The sequence below is a fragment of the Adiantum capillus-veneris genome, chromosome 19, assembly GCF_014529385.1.
Source record: "Adiantum capillus-veneris isolate H3 chromosome 19, ASM1452938v2, whole genome shotgun sequence".
NCBI classification, from domain to species: Eukaryota; Viridiplantae; Streptophyta; class Polypodiopsida; order Polypodiales; family Pteridaceae; genus Adiantum; species Adiantum capillus-veneris.
Genome location: NC_140949.1, coordinates 69,915,842 through 69,932,417, shown reverse-complemented (window position 1 = coordinate 69,932,417; position 16,576 = coordinate 69,915,842). Strand labels below are relative to the sequence as shown.

General features: G+C 44.9%; 1 pseudogene; it reads right to left on the bottom strand.

The window, feature by feature from the left end:
* Nucleotides 1–2,726: 2,726 nt before the first annotated feature.
* Nucleotides 2,727–15,773, bottom strand: LOC147434201 (protein ANTAGONIST OF LIKE HETEROCHROMATIN PROTEIN 1-like; annotated as a pseudogene).
* Between the last annotated feature and the right edge of the window lie 803 nt (nucleotides 15,774–16,576).

Sequence of the window (16,576 nt, the reverse complement as noted above, 5' to 3'; positions counted from 1 at the left end):
TCTCTCTCTCTCTCTACGAAGGTCAGGGGATGGGGACAGGGTGCCGAGTGCAGGAGGTGCCGACATGGCTTATGTGAGGCGTTGCAAAGGGGTAGCTTCTAACGTGGACTTTTTGGGGTTTTGGGGATGGGGGTATATTTTGGGCAGCATCCAATAAAGAAATTGAATTTCTTTATTAATGAGCTTAATAATTATTACCATGGTACCAGTAGGGGCTGGATTTAAGAGCACTCCCCCATAGGGGCCTTGGAGGCGGTTGTGGAGGGACATCTCTGCATGGTGTGGGAGTCCCATATCGATTGTGGAGGGCTTGCCACCGAGATTGATGGAGCTACCCGAAGTTTTGATGGGGGGTGCCTCACCCACCCTCCACACCACTCTATCACCCTCTAGACTGCCAAGTGGCAGTCGTGATTGCATTGTCACCGGTAACAAAATTAGAAACCATGCAGCTCCTTGTTAAATTGTGCATTGTGCTGCCTCTTCCCACTGCGCCCTTGCATTCATCCATCGCGCGGCATTGTGGTGGAAGTGCACGAATGCAAGCATGAACGTGGCATTGCTGCAGTTGCACGAACGCAAGCCAATTACAAGGTATTTCTCTCTCTCTCTCTCTCTCTCTCTCTCTCTCTCTCTCTCTCTCTCTCTCTCTCTCTCTCTCTCTCTCTCTCTCTCTCTCTCTCTCTCTCTCTCTCTCTCTCTGTCTCTCTGCTATATTGTGCAACCTACAACGTAATTCTGCATCTCCAAACCACGTACCATGTCTGCTCCCTACCTCCACCAAAACCACACGAACATGCTGCAGATTCATCCTATCAGCTAACTGCTGCTCTCTCTCTCTCTCTCTCTCTCTCTCTCTCTCTCTCTCTCTCTCTCTCTCTCCTCCTTTCTAGCGAACGCTTTTACGGCGCAGCCTCCATGCAGGTAGCTTCAAAAGAGTTGGTGTTTTCAATATTATAATTGGTTGCCATTCTTTGGCTGTGTTGAGTGGTTAATCATTTGTGTAAATGACCTTGTGCTGTACTGCAATGATTTTGTTACGCTCAGTGGTCAATCATTTCCATGATTTTGATAAATTGATCAAACTAAAGTAACTATTGTAATCCGTTCACATGAGAGTGTTCACTCTTTTTGTCTAAAGCTTAGGGTGCTTTTTTAATTCAATTCACTATGCTTATGTTTTTTTTTTAAAGCTTAGAGTCGTAGAGATTTTAAAGTGGGATTTAGCCTTAGATCAAGGCCTAAAATTGACTTTTTTTTTTGTCAAGGGCTATTTTGCCTATCAAAACATGTGCTTTAAAAAAAACTCATGTCATTTGACATGCTAGAATCTCAAAATTGCCTATCATTTTTTGTGTTTATATCTTTAAGTTAACGATATATATGGAAAATTATATAAATTGATTGCATTACACAAAGCATATGAAAGGGTACTTGAAAAATTGCATCTCAAGAAGAAAATTTTATCATGCCTGGTATGATTCCATACATTATGTTTGTGTTTATCCTATCAAAACACCACTTTGATACTCTTCAATCCTTCATCGCGGTCAACATTTATGATGTTATCTGTAAATCACTTTCTCTATGGATCAATATGATTACCATCCTATTATTTTTTTGTTTCACTTTCATGTTCTTTATTAGTTTCCTTAATTTGGCAGGCCTTGTGATTTTATCACTTGTTTTTTATCATTGCCTGCATTGAGTAGTTGCATTGAGTAGTTGTTACATGATAAACAACTTTTGTGGATGTGATGTTCACTTTTGGGATGTTCACTATCTATACTAATAGATAAAAGGGGAGGGGATTCCCCCCCCCCCCCCCTCCCCCCCCCCCTGCCACGTGTCGTGAGCAGCTTCAACCGGCCAGCTCCGAAGGTGTGCGCACTGCAACCTGCCGCTGAGAGAGAGAGAGAGAGAGAGAGAGGCAGCGAAGCCGCCGGCCACACTAGTTGGATAGTAAAGATTTCAAGTTTGTTATTTGGCTGAGGTGTTTATTATTTAAATACTTCATAATGTGCTTTTGAAACATCAAGCCTATTGAATTTCATATTTTGTGCAGACTGTCAAAGGCCAATTATTTTTTTGTGTCTAACTTAATTCTCACACTGTGCAGTGTGTGTGTGTCTCTCCCCCCCCCACCCCCCCCTCCCAAAAAAAAAAAAGACTTAAAAGTTTGGGAGCAATACTTAAAATGTAGGGGCACCGTGTTAGTAAAAAAAAGAAATTTATTGCTCACTCTCTCTCTCTCTCTCTCTCTCTCTCTCTCTCTCTCTCTCTCCCCCCCCCCCCCCCCCTCTCTCTCCCCAACTTATTGAAGCATTGGGAGCACTACTTTAAAATGGATAGGCCAAGCTTTTAGTTTGTTATTTGGTTAAGTTCTTTAAATGCTTCATAGTGTGCTTTTGAATCATACTGAAATCGATATTTTGTGTGACTGCCAAAGGCCAATCTCTATGTGCATTGTGACATTCTCTCTCTCTCTCTCTCTCTCTCTCTCTCTCTCTCTCTCTCTCTCTCTCCCCCCCCCCCCCCCCCCCCCCCCCCCCACACCCGGGTAGATAAAATGTCCAACATGGACAAATATGGAGACACTTAAGTGAAACATCTGACAACGTATAGACAACAAAACTATATATATATATCAAATTATAGATAGTAAAACAATGCATAGTCAGCAAAACAATGTCTAGATCAAATCGTAGATTACAGAGTACTGCAAACTAGACCATGTGACCGTCTCGCATGTAAGCGGGCAGGACGTCTCTGGTGGTCAATCCCCTGACTGCAACTCCTAAAGGTTGTGGAGCTTGCTCATCGTCGGCAATGGTATCATCATCAAATGGTACACCAAAGTCTACCCATATGTTGTGTAGAATGCAGCAGGTGGCAATGACTTTTGGCAAGAGCTCCACATCAGGTTGTCTTCCTCGTTGTTGCAGATAGCCCCACATCTGTTTAAACCTACCGAATGCTCGCTCCACAAAAATTCGTGTACTAAAAAGTTTGTAGTTGAATTGTTGCAAGATATCATCGCGCTCCGCAGCAGGAAACGGTGTGACAAGCCATGGCAAGTTCAGGTAACTGCCATCTCCTAGAATGTATTCTCAAATTCGATGTCGTTCCACCGTAATTGCTGGGCCATCGAGAATCACATTGGTTTGTACTTTCCTATACAATGATGAATTTCATAGCACACGGATGTCATTGCAGACACCGGGCATACCACGCATGACATCAAGGAAACGCAAGTTGTTATCGACCACCGCCTGCAATATCATAGAGTAATTATGGTTCCTATCGAACCAATGTGCGTGTAGCTCACCAACTGGCAATTCCATGTTGATGTGTGTTGTTGTTAACCCTCGTGGCTCACGGACACCCTATCGCCTACGACGGACACCGTAACCGTATTATTTATTTAAGTAGAGTCAGGCACCGAGCTTGTCGGTCCAATAGGAAAAGGTAGAGTGATCGCCGATGAGAGGCGCACTCTAACACGAACATGCTAGGGTTAGTTGGCTAAGCATGGGCGCCCAAGTGTGAATGGGGTGAGCTCACATAAAAGCCAATTAAACCGAAAATTGAGTCATTCTCTCATTGTGCAATAGAAGCTGCTCTTGCTCCATCTCCACCTTCTCCCTCACCATCTCATTGTGCAATAGAAGCTGCTCTTGCTCCATCTCCACCTTCTTCTTCACCATCTCCTTGTGTGTGTGCGTGTGAGAGAGAGAGAGAGTGTGAGAGTGTGTGTGCGATCGAGCGTTGCGGCGGCACGACGGCGGCGAGGCGGTTGAGCGCGGCGTAGTGGCGTCTCCCTCTTCTTCGCGGCGCGGGAATCCTTCATTCGCAACTACGCAGGAAGGTGAGTGACACACCGTTCTTCCTTGTGAGCTTGTCTGTTGTATGACTGTGTGCTAGGAGCCTTTCTGGCTCGCACACGGCGCGTAGCAAGTCCCTAGCCTTGACATTTTTGGCGCCGCTACCGGGGAGCTGCTGCGCGTGAAGCTCCAATGGTGACCTGTAAATTGTATTGAAGCTATTTTTTATGTAGGAAAGGCGCGGCTTAAGTTTGATTATTGTTGTTATGCAAAAACAGTAGAGAAAGACAGAATGTTGTTGACTGCATTCAAGTTTTCTGTGTTCTGTTAAGCTCTGTTTTGCTAGTTCTATTAAGCTCAAATTTCAGCTTACACAGTTAGCATTTCTTGCGTTTCTGCGTTTTCTGCATTTTCTGGTTTGCACTGCACAGTTCTGTCAAGTTTCAATTTCTGCATTTTCTGTGTTTTTTGTGTTTTCTGGTTTGTGCACATTTAGGCGCACAATTAGTTAATTAAGCAGGTTAGTAATTAGGTGAACCATTGATTAGCAGGTCAGTAGGTAGGTGGGACAGTAAATAGTTAGGTGAGGTCAACGCGCACCAAAACGCGTACCAAATAATATCCCAAAAAAAAAATCTTTTTCGAAAAAAAAATCGAAAAATAAAAACGTGAGTGAGGGGGAGGTTAGATTTTCGAAAATAAAAAACATGAGTTATAAAAACGGACGGGTTGGTTTGTATAAAAGTTAGATCGGGATCGGGATCATTTCCCCAAGCCCAAGCCCAAGCCCAGGCCCAGGCCTCAGGCCTCAGTCCTATGATATATACTAGACTCACTCTTATATATATACCCTACCCCTCAAGAGGGAATGAGAGCATGTGGGACAAGTCCTCCACTCTCCTCCCTTCTCTTCCCACTTGCACCCTTACACTTGCAATTTGGAGCCTAGTTCCCCAGCTAGGAAAAGACTGTTTCGGCTTTTCTGGAGCAAGATAGAACCAAACGTTGGGCTGTAAAGCACGGCGCGTCCCTCCTAGCGATACGCTCGTTTCGAGCTATCACACGGCCCATTCCACGACACGCTCTAAAAAATCTAGCAAAAAACAAACAAAAAACACGCAAAAAACTAGTCACAAGGCCTCCTAGAGCAGCTTTTTGACCCCTTAGGGTATCAAAAGCACATGCACTTACGCTCTGGGCGGGTGCTAGAACATGAGCATATTGAGGGTGCCTCTGTTCATACGGACACCCATTACCCATCCACGATAGGCTCTAGACCCTCAGCGGGGACACAAGGTAGCACCACCCAAGACCCTAAAATAGCCGCTAGTGATTCCTCCTCCGACTCAGAAATCATGGAAGCATACCCTACCCAAAACACTGAGAGAGAAGGCCATGCACCTCCCGAAGCTCCACAGCCTAGTACTAGTATGTTTAGTCGTTTCATGGAAACATTAGGTAGAGCTACTCGCTCGGAACCTGATGCAAATGAAGCACACGAAGGGGGTGGGGAAGTGGACTCTCTTTTCACATCGCACGTGGACCCCACACCCCCAAAGAGTGTCCATGTGGATATCCTGCCAACTTCTTACCAAGAAGGCCCTGTTGAGCTGCCTCCTTCAGAAGTTCCCTCTAGAGTACCGTTGGTGACAAGTAAAACCACGAGGAGCAACATTGCTTCTACCTCACAAGAAACCATTAACACGTCGACTCTAGAAGGATTGTTCATTAATGATCATTGGACATACAACCTCCACACTGAGGTGTTGACGGATCTACACTCTGGCCACGCCTACCATGTAGGATGGATAGAGATTGTACAATCCACCTCTAGTGCCACGAGCATCGAAGATCAACAAAAAATGATAATGGCAGATAACAATCATAACTATTGCACTCAAACAAAGCATGAAAAATCATTATTAGCAATTACACATATCCACCAACATGAATCATGGAAAGTAGTACACCTGGAGGTATGGAGTGGCTCATTTCGTTGAAGCAGATGTCCTCAGCCATGTGGATGGAGATCCATATAAATCCTACCTAACACATCCAAAAACAGGCACTATACCTCTAGGAGGCATGTCAGTGTGAAAAATTAAAACTCCTAAAAAACAAACTCAAAACACAATCTAGACCCCTAACCTACCTATCTGTCACCCCTTTTAGAATCAAGGAAAGAGGATATTATATAAACTGGGTGGCTACCCTAAGGCTAGGCCTCTATCCTCATCATCTAGATAAATAAAATCGTTGTCCGTGAGGCCATAGTCTCCCTCGGTCTCTATTAGTTCCTCTTCATCATCCTCTTGTTCAAGCATGCTAACCAAGAACCTCGCGATGCGTGGATACTCATCTTGTGCAAAAGAATAAGCATGTGCCACTAGAGACACATTCGCTACTGGGTAGAGATCACTAGTTAGCCATAGACGTATCAGCCATTCTAACTCCTCAAAATTTCTCTCACATGCAAGGCTCTCTATCAAATCCCATTCGCAAGAAAGTATAGGGTAGCATACGTAGAACACTTGAGGAAAAGACAAAGGGTACCTTTCATCAAAAATAGAAGTGCATGCCTCTGGTGAAGTAGCCATTTCTGACAAGACAGATAGATTTGGTTAGGCCTTTAAAACATAAGAGTTGTTTTTGTGTGTTGCTTGAATTGACACGGTGAATTTGGACTTATATGTAAGATCTGATAGGGTGCTCTCTCGTTGCTAGTCGCTCTTGCTCTTTACTATTTTTGTTTTTTGTGAGTATAAGGCTATATATATACATTCCCTAAGATTGGAATTGAGAGGTCAGGGAGGAAGGTTGAGAGGGGAGCGAGTGAATGATTGATGTTAGCAAACACTCCCCCCCTTCCTTGGGTAGATCATACCTTTTGGAATGAGGTCGTCACCTTTTGAAACCAATTGTTCCAAGTTGTTATGGGTGAAGGCTTTAACCAATAGTTTTCGACCGCATTATGCGTTTCATCTAGTTGCAAGGGTGGTAAGGTACTCTCCCATGATTTTATTTGCAACATTGTTGTAGGTGGTGAACTTACCCCGGGAGGTGCAAACTCTTTCGTGCTTGTATGGATATGTACAGTGGTAGGTGGAGGTTGTGTCGAAGCTTCTATTTGCGTATAGGAACTACATGAAGAGCAAGAAGCTTCATTTGTTTTCCCTGTTCCTGAGCTAGGTGGAACAAATCGTTCTTTCTTTGGTACCCAAACTAGCTCTAGAGCGGGTGTGTAACATTCCATGATTTTTTCCTTTCCGCGATTTTCAATTTGTTTTGGAGCCACAGGATTAGGTTTACATGGGCCAGGTGACAGGTAAGAGTACACTTTACGTTTGGACACCCAGATTTGATCATTTCCTTCATAGTATCCTTGGGCTTCCAATAGTCGTTTAGGAATCCAACGCAACGTTTCTTTACATTTCTTGGAGTGAGTGGGACGGTTCTTACGAGGTTTCCGTTTTTTTGCATCAACCACGCTCACTACAGAAGCTTTAGGGACCCATTTGTATGTTTTCTCTGTTATATTAGGATGGTTCTTGTGTGTCTCAAGCTTTCTTTCAACTACATCAGTTGAAGCTCTAGAGAGTTGGGCTATGGGGACGTATGGTTCAACCTCCTGGACATGCAATGTCTTGGGTTTTATTTCCTTAGGCAATATCTCAGGGACTATGGCTTGAGTGGTAGGGCTAAGAGTTGGTTTTTGCGTTGTAACACCCCCAGTCCCCCAATCAATAGTGCATTTGGTGGCTATCATCCACGTGCGGCCTAGGTTTATATTACCCTCCATAGTTCCAGTAGGCATGACCAAAAAGTCTTGAGCTACAATTCCATTGTCATAACTGACAGAAGTGTGGCAGATTCCAAAAACCGTATTTTTTTTCTTGTTGACACCCTTGACTTGGATAATACTCTCAGATAGAGGTGGCTTCCCTAACTGACACCACACCCCATAGGATAGCAGATTATATTTAGCACCCGTGTCCAATAAGGCGTTATATAGCACTTTTCCATAGGCACTATTTAACTCAATAGGGTATCGTAGAGGTGTGTCAGAGTCCAACCCATCCTCTTCGATTTCCACGTGGAATGCATTTGTGACTCCAAGGTTAGCCTCTCGTTTTTGTCTTATACGTTGTTGTCGCTCCTTAGCCTTAGCTTGAGCTTGTATCTTGTTTAACTCGGTTTGTGCTTTGGCGGCCTTCTTTTGATGAATGGCCCGTAGTTCTTCTTGGCTTAAAGGATCATAATATCTTTTGAATTTACTCCCATTGAGGAATCCAATGGTTTCAACTCCATCAAGAGTTTCCACACGAAGGGTACCTTGTGGGGTAATTTCACATACTCTATATGGTCCTTTACAGGCATATTTCAACTTTTTCTTCTCTTCAACTTTAATAGGATGTAAGGGCATTCTGTCTTTGCGCTGTGTGGTCTTGTAACGTTGGCACTCATCACACCCTTTTGTAAAAAGTGATGCATCCTTAAATAAAGTTGGCCACCAATAGCCTGATTGCAGCACCTTTCTAGCAGTCAGGTCTCCTGAAAAATGTCCTCCTGCTATGCCCATATGTGCTTCTTGCAAGATATACAAATATTCATCTTCGCGGGCACAACGCCTAAGAATATCGTCCTTGCCTAGTCTATACAGAGTTCCGGCAATCAAACAATAGGGTTCACATTCTTTTACTAGCCTTCGAGCGATATCCTTACGAAGTTCCTTGGGTGGAAAACCATTAACTAAAAAGTTAACAATGTTCTCACTCCATTCAGGCATAGTCTCAACTATGAATAGGGAAGTATCGGGTAATTCATCATCAACTCTTGTAGGGGCTTCACCATTGGGTATGCGAGACAAATGATCAGCCATGACGTGCCTTTTATCGGGTCTCACTACAATCGTGAAATCAAACTCCAGAAGAATTAACAACCATCGTGTGATTCTTCCTGCGGAGCATGGCTTGTTTACCAGATACAGCAACGCTTGATGATCCACATAAAATACAAACTTGTTTGCCAGAAGGTAGTAGCGAAATTTCTTTACTGCATAAACCATTGCCAAACCTTCTCGCTCTGTAGTGGTGTAGTTCCTTTCAGCATCGTTCAATTGACGGCTTGCAAAGCTAATGGGATAGTCCAATTTATGTTCTCCTGGTTGAGTGAGAACACACCCAATAGCAAAGTTTGATGCATCAATATGCACATGGAAAATGACATCCCAGTTAGGTGTCCTTAAAATCGGAGCACTTGCTAGTGTTTTCTTCAATTGTTCATAGGCCTGGTCACACTCTTCAGTCCATTTAAATTCAATGAGAAGCTTGTACAAAGGACGTGCTATCTCAGCGAAAAATAAAATAAACCGTCGATAATAACCCACGTGTCCCATGAACCTTTGAACTCCCTTGTAATTGGTTGGTGGTGGTAACTCTAGAATCACTTTAATTTTGCTCTCATCAGTTGAGATACCATTCTTAGATACTATATGCCCTAAAATAACTCCATGCTTGACCCAAAATTGGCATTTGAACGGGTTCAATGAGATACGATATAACCTACACTTTTCAAACACCTTCCGCAAACATGATAGATGTTCTTTCCAAGAAGAGTAAACACAAAGGTCGTCTAAGAAAGCTTCACAAAACTCTCTCAAATATTCTTTAAAAGCAGTGTTTATTAATCGTTGGAATGTAGCAGGGGCATTTGTTAAGCCAAAATCCATCACACGAAATGCAAACACGCCAAATTCCGTGATGAAGGCAGTTTTAGCTTGGTCCTCTAGCGCTATCGTGATTTGGTTGTAGCCTGAGTGCCCATTTAGAAAGCTATAAGCTTCCTTGCCTGCAACTCTTTCGAGTGCATGTTCGGAATATGGTAGGGGGTAATGGTCTCTTCTAGTAGCTACATTAACTTTTTTGAGGTCCACGCACACCCTGATTTTCCCATTCCTTTTTGGCACGATAACTATTGGAGACACCCATTTAGAGTGTTCAATAGGATATATGAACCCACATTTGATAAGCTTTTCTAGTTCTTCTTGAATGGTCTTTGCGTACTTAGGATTCATCGGGTAGGGTCTTTGTTGTACGGGCTTCGCAGTGCTAATCATAGGGATTGTATGTTGGACCACAGAAGGTGGAACACCTTTCATATCATGGTATGTCCAAGCGAATATGTCCTTGAATTCCTTGAGAAGCTCTTTGAGGACCACCTCTTCAACTTCTGTGAGGTCTTGGGCAATAAAAACAGGTTTTGATTCTTCACCGGGGTCGGCTAATTCTATTTCTTTAACTATTGCCGGACCATCATAGATTCCATTATTCCCATCGATAGGTATTCTTTGGGCTTTTGTGTACACAACCTTTGCTTCCCCCGTGGTGTAAGATTTGAAATGTTCTGGTGCAGGATGCAAGTCTGTGGACTCTGGTTGTGCTTTGGTCTGTGCTTCCATTTCTGCTTTCTTGTGTTGTCAAGCTAACTCTTGGTTTTGACGCCTCCTTGCAGTGCGGCTCAACTTTGGCTTGTCTATGATCTCTAATTGGGCTATGTCATGGGGTCGTGGTCTACACCACATAACATTTTGGAGATATTCACCCCAATCGTCTACCAATTTACGATGAGCATCACATGCTCCTATATAACTGAGCCATTCTACTGAGGATCTCTTCTTTTTTATCCTAGCACATACATTGGCTCGATATCGACGCCTCTTAGAGTTTTTCTTTTTCTTATTTGAGACCTGCTTTTGATTTGCATTTAGATCTGGCTCACTAAAGGAGTCCTCGTTGGTGTCCTCTTCATTCTCGGAGGAGCTATCATCGGTTGATGTGCTCGGTCCTTCCGAATGTTTTGACTCTGAACTTGCTCCACTCTCTAATTCATGAGATTCAGAATCCGTTTCACTCTGGGAGTCAGTGTCTGAGTCGTGTTGGTCAAAGTCTTCTATTGAGCTATCGGTGTCACTGTCAGATTGGTCTACAATTGCCTTGCCCTTAGAAGATGCATGTATGGCACTTATCATGTTCAGAGGTGCAATTTGTGGTACCTCTTCCCCCTCTGGTGTGACCCAAGTGGTTCCTCTATTTCCCCGGGTATCTATGGTTGCAGCTAGGTGTACCCAGTCTACGTTGTCTGATTCCGTCATACCCGGTAACACATCTATGTAAGGAGAATCTTGGCCAATGTCTGTATCCTTCTTACAAGTGTAACAATATTGTAGTGGGGCCGAGTGAACTGTGGTGTATGAGCGATGATCAATAATGGTTTTACTCCCTAAGGGGTGTACCTTACCAGTCACCAAATCCACTCTAAGGACAGAGTCTTGGAATTGCAAATAGACATGATTTTTAGACCAATCATGAACCATTTGTGCTTCCCTCATGAATGGTCGTCCTAAAATCATTTCATATGACATAAGGTGTTTAGAGAAATCCATTACAATGAACGTATGTCATACCTTGTGTCCTAGAACTTTGATCTTAAGATCCTTGAGCATCCCCATAGGTTTGGCTATGGTACCATTTGCCATCTTTACCACAATGTTAGTAACACTGAGGCGGGGTTTTCCCATGGATTCCCAACAATCTTTTGTAACGATGCTAACTCCTGCACCACCATCAAGAATTCCCTTTATAGTTAATCCCTTCGTAGTGATGGGTAGGGTCGCATTAGACTCGTCGCCTTCAAAATACTGCCCTAATTCGTTAATGGGTACCTCGATCACAGACTCGTGTCCATCTAAGTCAAGTGATTGCACATGATTTTCCTCATCAATCATAATCGAGTCAGGCCTATTTGGTTGCGCAAACTGCGGTAATCCCGTTTGTAGCTCTCAGTTAAGGAATGCTCGAAGTGCAAGGAATAACTCACGATCTCCATACAACTTTGCTATGATCGTGGTTCGGACCTCAGAAGACATGAAGTCCACTAGTTTGGCAACATTCATTGGCATTTTGCAGGGTGTAGGTCCTTGACTAGGAACTGGTGAGGATGGAATCTCATATTCCTCAATGGGATCAGGTATTCCTTCGTTAAACATCCTTTCCAACAAGAAGGGTGTATGCTCACTTTCTGATGTCCCGTCCTCACTCCCTTCTTGGATGATACTAGATATGGCTAACGGTCTATGGTTCATGTGGGGTGGATGAACTTGCGTGGGAAACACTGTGTCATGAATTTTGACATGCATGGGTTCTGGTTCTAGTTTCCTTTGAGTCTCCTCCACTAAACCTCTTAGATGTTTCACCTGCTCAATCTCGTCTACTGGGTTTGGGTACGTCCCAATCTTCTTTTTACGATTCTTCCCTTTTTGCCCCTACGGTTTATCTTGGGGGTCTTGGATTGGATTTGGAAACACTTGTGGTGTTTTCAGAGGCTCTTTATGGTTTTCTCTTATTCGGTTTTCATTTGGTTCCATGTTACGGTTTTCTTTGTCGGTCTTTCCCTTTGTGGTATTGGTTCTAGTCTCCATTGTCTCGATTGAATCTGAATCATCCTCGAGGTCATTCATATACACGGGGTCATCTCCTGTTCCTATGTTTGTTTTGGAACTTGGCTTTGAATTTCCCGTATTCTGCGACCTCTTCCTTCGTGTCTTCTTTTTCTTTGCTTGGATAACTGACGCGGTATCTCTCTCTTCGAGGATATGGCCTGGCCCTTGAAGCATGGACCGTGTAATCGCATAAGCGGGTGCGACGGGTGGTATTGGCGATGTCACACTAGCAATTTCGACCAAATTTAGGGGTGTGATTTTAGGCGCATTTGGGTTATAGGGGCATTGGGCAATCAAGTGATCTATGCCACAACGATTACATGTGAGTATTGGCATTGCAGACGTGCTCCCTTGATTCATTTGCATCTGTGCAGCATTCTTTTGCAGCCTAATAGGGCACTTCGTTGCCCGATGTGGTCCACCACACTCGTAGCATTGAAGAGGTGGCCTCCTAGCCTGGGTGTTGATATTTTGACCTCTGGATGCGAGAGCAGCAGCTTGATAAACCGGCTTGACTTGCCCCCAACAATCTTCCATGTAGTATATAGGACACTCTTCCAATGTATCAAGTCCGTAGGCAATACTAGTGTCTATTTCCTCCTCACAGCCATCTGCATAAGCATTTGATGGCTCGCAACCCACTTGGTTCATAGGGGCCGACTCTTGGATGCGAGGGCTGCGGTCCTGGCACAGGAGGTGGTAGCGGTGTAGCTTGTACAACATTTTGAGATCTAGGGACCATGTGTTGCGGTAGTTGCTCAACAGGTGGAGCAGGCATCAATACAGGAGCTCGAGGCGCATCCGTCCAGGCTACAGGTGGTCTATTTGCCATCATACGTTTGATCATTAAACAATCCTTAGCTTGGTGACCATACCTACCACATGCGTTGCAAGTTCCATTAAATTTTACTCTAAACGTAGGGCACTCACTAGTGCTATGTGGACCTAAGAAAATGGAACACCATTGTTGCTCCCTTCTTGGATACATGTGACTATTTTGAGGGGGTCAATTATCATTAAGAGACTCTTGGATTGCCTTGGTGAGGTCTGTCAAGAATGTCTCAAATACCTTTGGCTCATTGGCAATGGGCTTTGCAGTCATGGGTTCATACTCAATGGCTTGTGAGCTAGTGGATCTCGTGTCAGTAGACACCCTCATGCCTGCTATCATCAAGTTGTCCTCTAATTGGATTGCATTGGCAGTGACATCTTCCCAGGTTGTGATACCTCTAATCACTAGTCCATTATAGATTCCTTCATTCCTCAACCCTCGGATGAATCGATCAAGCAGTTGGTTATTGTTGAAGCGCTCATTTACAGGGCAGCGAGAGTTTAAGTGCTTTAGACGACTAATGAAGTCCCTTACTGACTCTCCTTCCTTACGTTCGGCCTTCTGTAGCTGAGATGCTACACCCCAAAGCACACCTTCTCGTATGTACTCCTTTAGAAACAACCTTCGAAGGGTAGGGTAGATTGTTTTCTCGTCCACCCTTAGGGTTCTATACCAATCTCCAGCCTTCCCACTTAATGTCAAGCTTAAGGCATTGCACTTATGTAGTTCGTTGCGTTCCCCTAAGGAATCACATACTTGTTCAAACACTTCAATGTGTTTTCTAGCATCTTCGTCCCCATTGAATTTTTGCGTGAGTTTGGCAATTTGTACTGCCTTACTTCTAGGCTCTCTATCAGATGCATGACGCATATTTTCCGCGATAGATCGACCTATGGTTTGAGCAAACGCTGCCAAGTCACCTATGTGAGGAGGCAGGGCCGGTGGAGGTACTCTTGGAATCATATGTGGGAGAGGGACGGGTACCGGTCTTGGCATATGTGTGGATGATGCAGGATATGGAACATAACCGGGCATAGGTCCACTCGGATAAGGGCTAGGGAGCGGCACTCGAGGAGCATAAGCAAGTGGTACAATTGGAGGTGTGGGGGCCATGTGTGCATAAGGGGCTAGAGGCACATACGGTCGAGGCCCCATATTAGGTACTACGACACTAGGTAGTGGCACTGCGCTAACCATAGATGTCATCGGTACATTCTTTGTCAGGCTTATCCCTGGAGTGAGCACTGTGTTTTCCTTAATAGAGGGTTGAGCCAAGTTAGGGAAGCTAAAGTTGTCGCTCGGAGGCTCAGATTGCATAGAGACCCCAGGTAAAATGACGTAAGATGGGTCCATGGGACTCATTAGAGGAGTCTCATCGCCGACAGCGGCGCCAAAAATGTCAAGACTAGGGACTTGCTACGCGCCGTGTGCGAGCCACAAAGGCTCCTAGCACACAGTCATACAACAGACAAGCTCACAAGGAAGAACGGTGTGTCACTCACCTTCCTGCGTAGTTACGAATGAAGGATCCCCGCGCCGCGAAGAAGAGGGAGACGCCGCTACGCCGCGCTCAACCGCCTCGCCGCCTTCGTGCCGCTGCAACGCTCGATCGCACACACACTCTCACACACTCTCTCTCTCTCTCACACGCACACACACAAGGAGATGGTGAAGGAGAAGGTGGAGATGGAGCAAGAGCAGCTTCTATTGCACAATGAGAGAATGACTCAATTTTAGGTTTAATTGGCTTTTATGTGAGCTCACCCCATTCACACTTGGGCGCCCATGCTTAGCCAACTAACCCTAGCATGTTCATGTTAGAGTGCGCCTCTCATCGGCGATCACTCTACCTTTTCCTATTGGACCGACAAGCCCGGTGCCTGACTCTACTTAAATAAATAATACGGTTACGGTGTCCGTCGTAGGCGATAGGGTGTCCGTGAGCCACGAGGGTTAACAGTTGCATCTATTGCACCGCAACAATTGGGGAAGCCTTGCTTTGCTTATCTTTCACCAGTTGCTTTTCTTGTGGTGTGGTTGGCCAGCGAATGAATGTGCTCCTATGTCTCATCATGGCCTCAATGAACGGCCTAAAAACTCGACTAACAATGGATCGCCCAAGACTATACACATTAGCAATGTTATGGACCGGCCCTCCAATGCCGAGCATGTGTAGAGACAAAGCAACCTTCCTCTGCACAGTAAGCACCCTTGTGGACACCGCAGCTACTATCTGTCGAGGAATTGGTTTTTGTTGAAGGTCGCCTTGTACCAAAGCGCAAACGAAGTCGAAGCAGTGTCGTGGATATCGCAAGTTTTCTTCGAAGCAAATGTCGTCACCCTCTGTGTAGTCAAAGAAAGTATCCCAGAAATGCCTGCTTCTAGGTTTGACGTACCATACACCAACAACAGAACTCTTTCGTTGCCGGTAGGATACCGCAAAGGCGATGATGCAATTGATTGTTGAAATTGCAGCTTCAATGACCGAGTCGTCATCCCATAGATCGAACCCGCTATCGATTGGGGGAAGACCATGTGTGGCGATGCTTGACACCCAAACGTGCAGCGCTAAAGAAATTTCCATTATCGCTGCGCCAAGGACTTCATGCAAGGTGTCCATATCGCAGATCGAACCACCGCTTACGGAGTGGGGGGGTCATAATTCTGTGTGTGCACAAAAGCTAAGGTGAAGGCAAGCATGAAAGAGAGGAGGTATTGTGACAAACAGGAAGCATGCCCTTGGGCTGTGGACGAATGATAGTGATCTGAGAGAGAAGGACAGAGAGATAGTGACTGTAGGTTCTTCAAATAACATATCACAGATGTGTATGTGTGCAGGAGAGAAAGAGAGAGAGAGAGGGAGGGAGGGAGGCAGAAAGAGGAGCTTCAACGAGAGAGAGAGAGTGTGTGTGTGTGTGTGTGTGTGAGAGAGAGAGAGAGAGAGAGAATGTGGCTGAATGGAGCAACGCTACACGCGCATGAGCACGAAGCTCAGGAATTTGTGTAGGGAGGTCGCAATACACTCAGTGCCGATGAGGTTGGTAATTGTCACGCCGCAGGTTGGCGGGCTATAATTTTCTTTATTGGCAGTGCTTGTAGTTGATGACGTTCACTCCCTGTATGGGGCGCCGTTTACCACTTGGAGGGCCCTCCAAGAAAAAATGGACGCCTACTGGAAAAGCCTCCAGATTGGAGCTATGGGGAAGCGCTCTAAGTTGATGCCCACCTTATAATTTTAAGTTAATGCCCACCTTTTGGTCTTTCGGTCATGACTCATAGGGGTGGTCACTTGTTTGGCGTTGTCGTTTCCCATAGGGTAAAGGAGCCGGTTTAGAGGCGCTTAACTTGGGCGAGCAGCCGCCCTAGCTGTGCTACACCATTTTTCGATTGAGGATGTGCTTTCAAAAGCCCTGCGCAACAGCT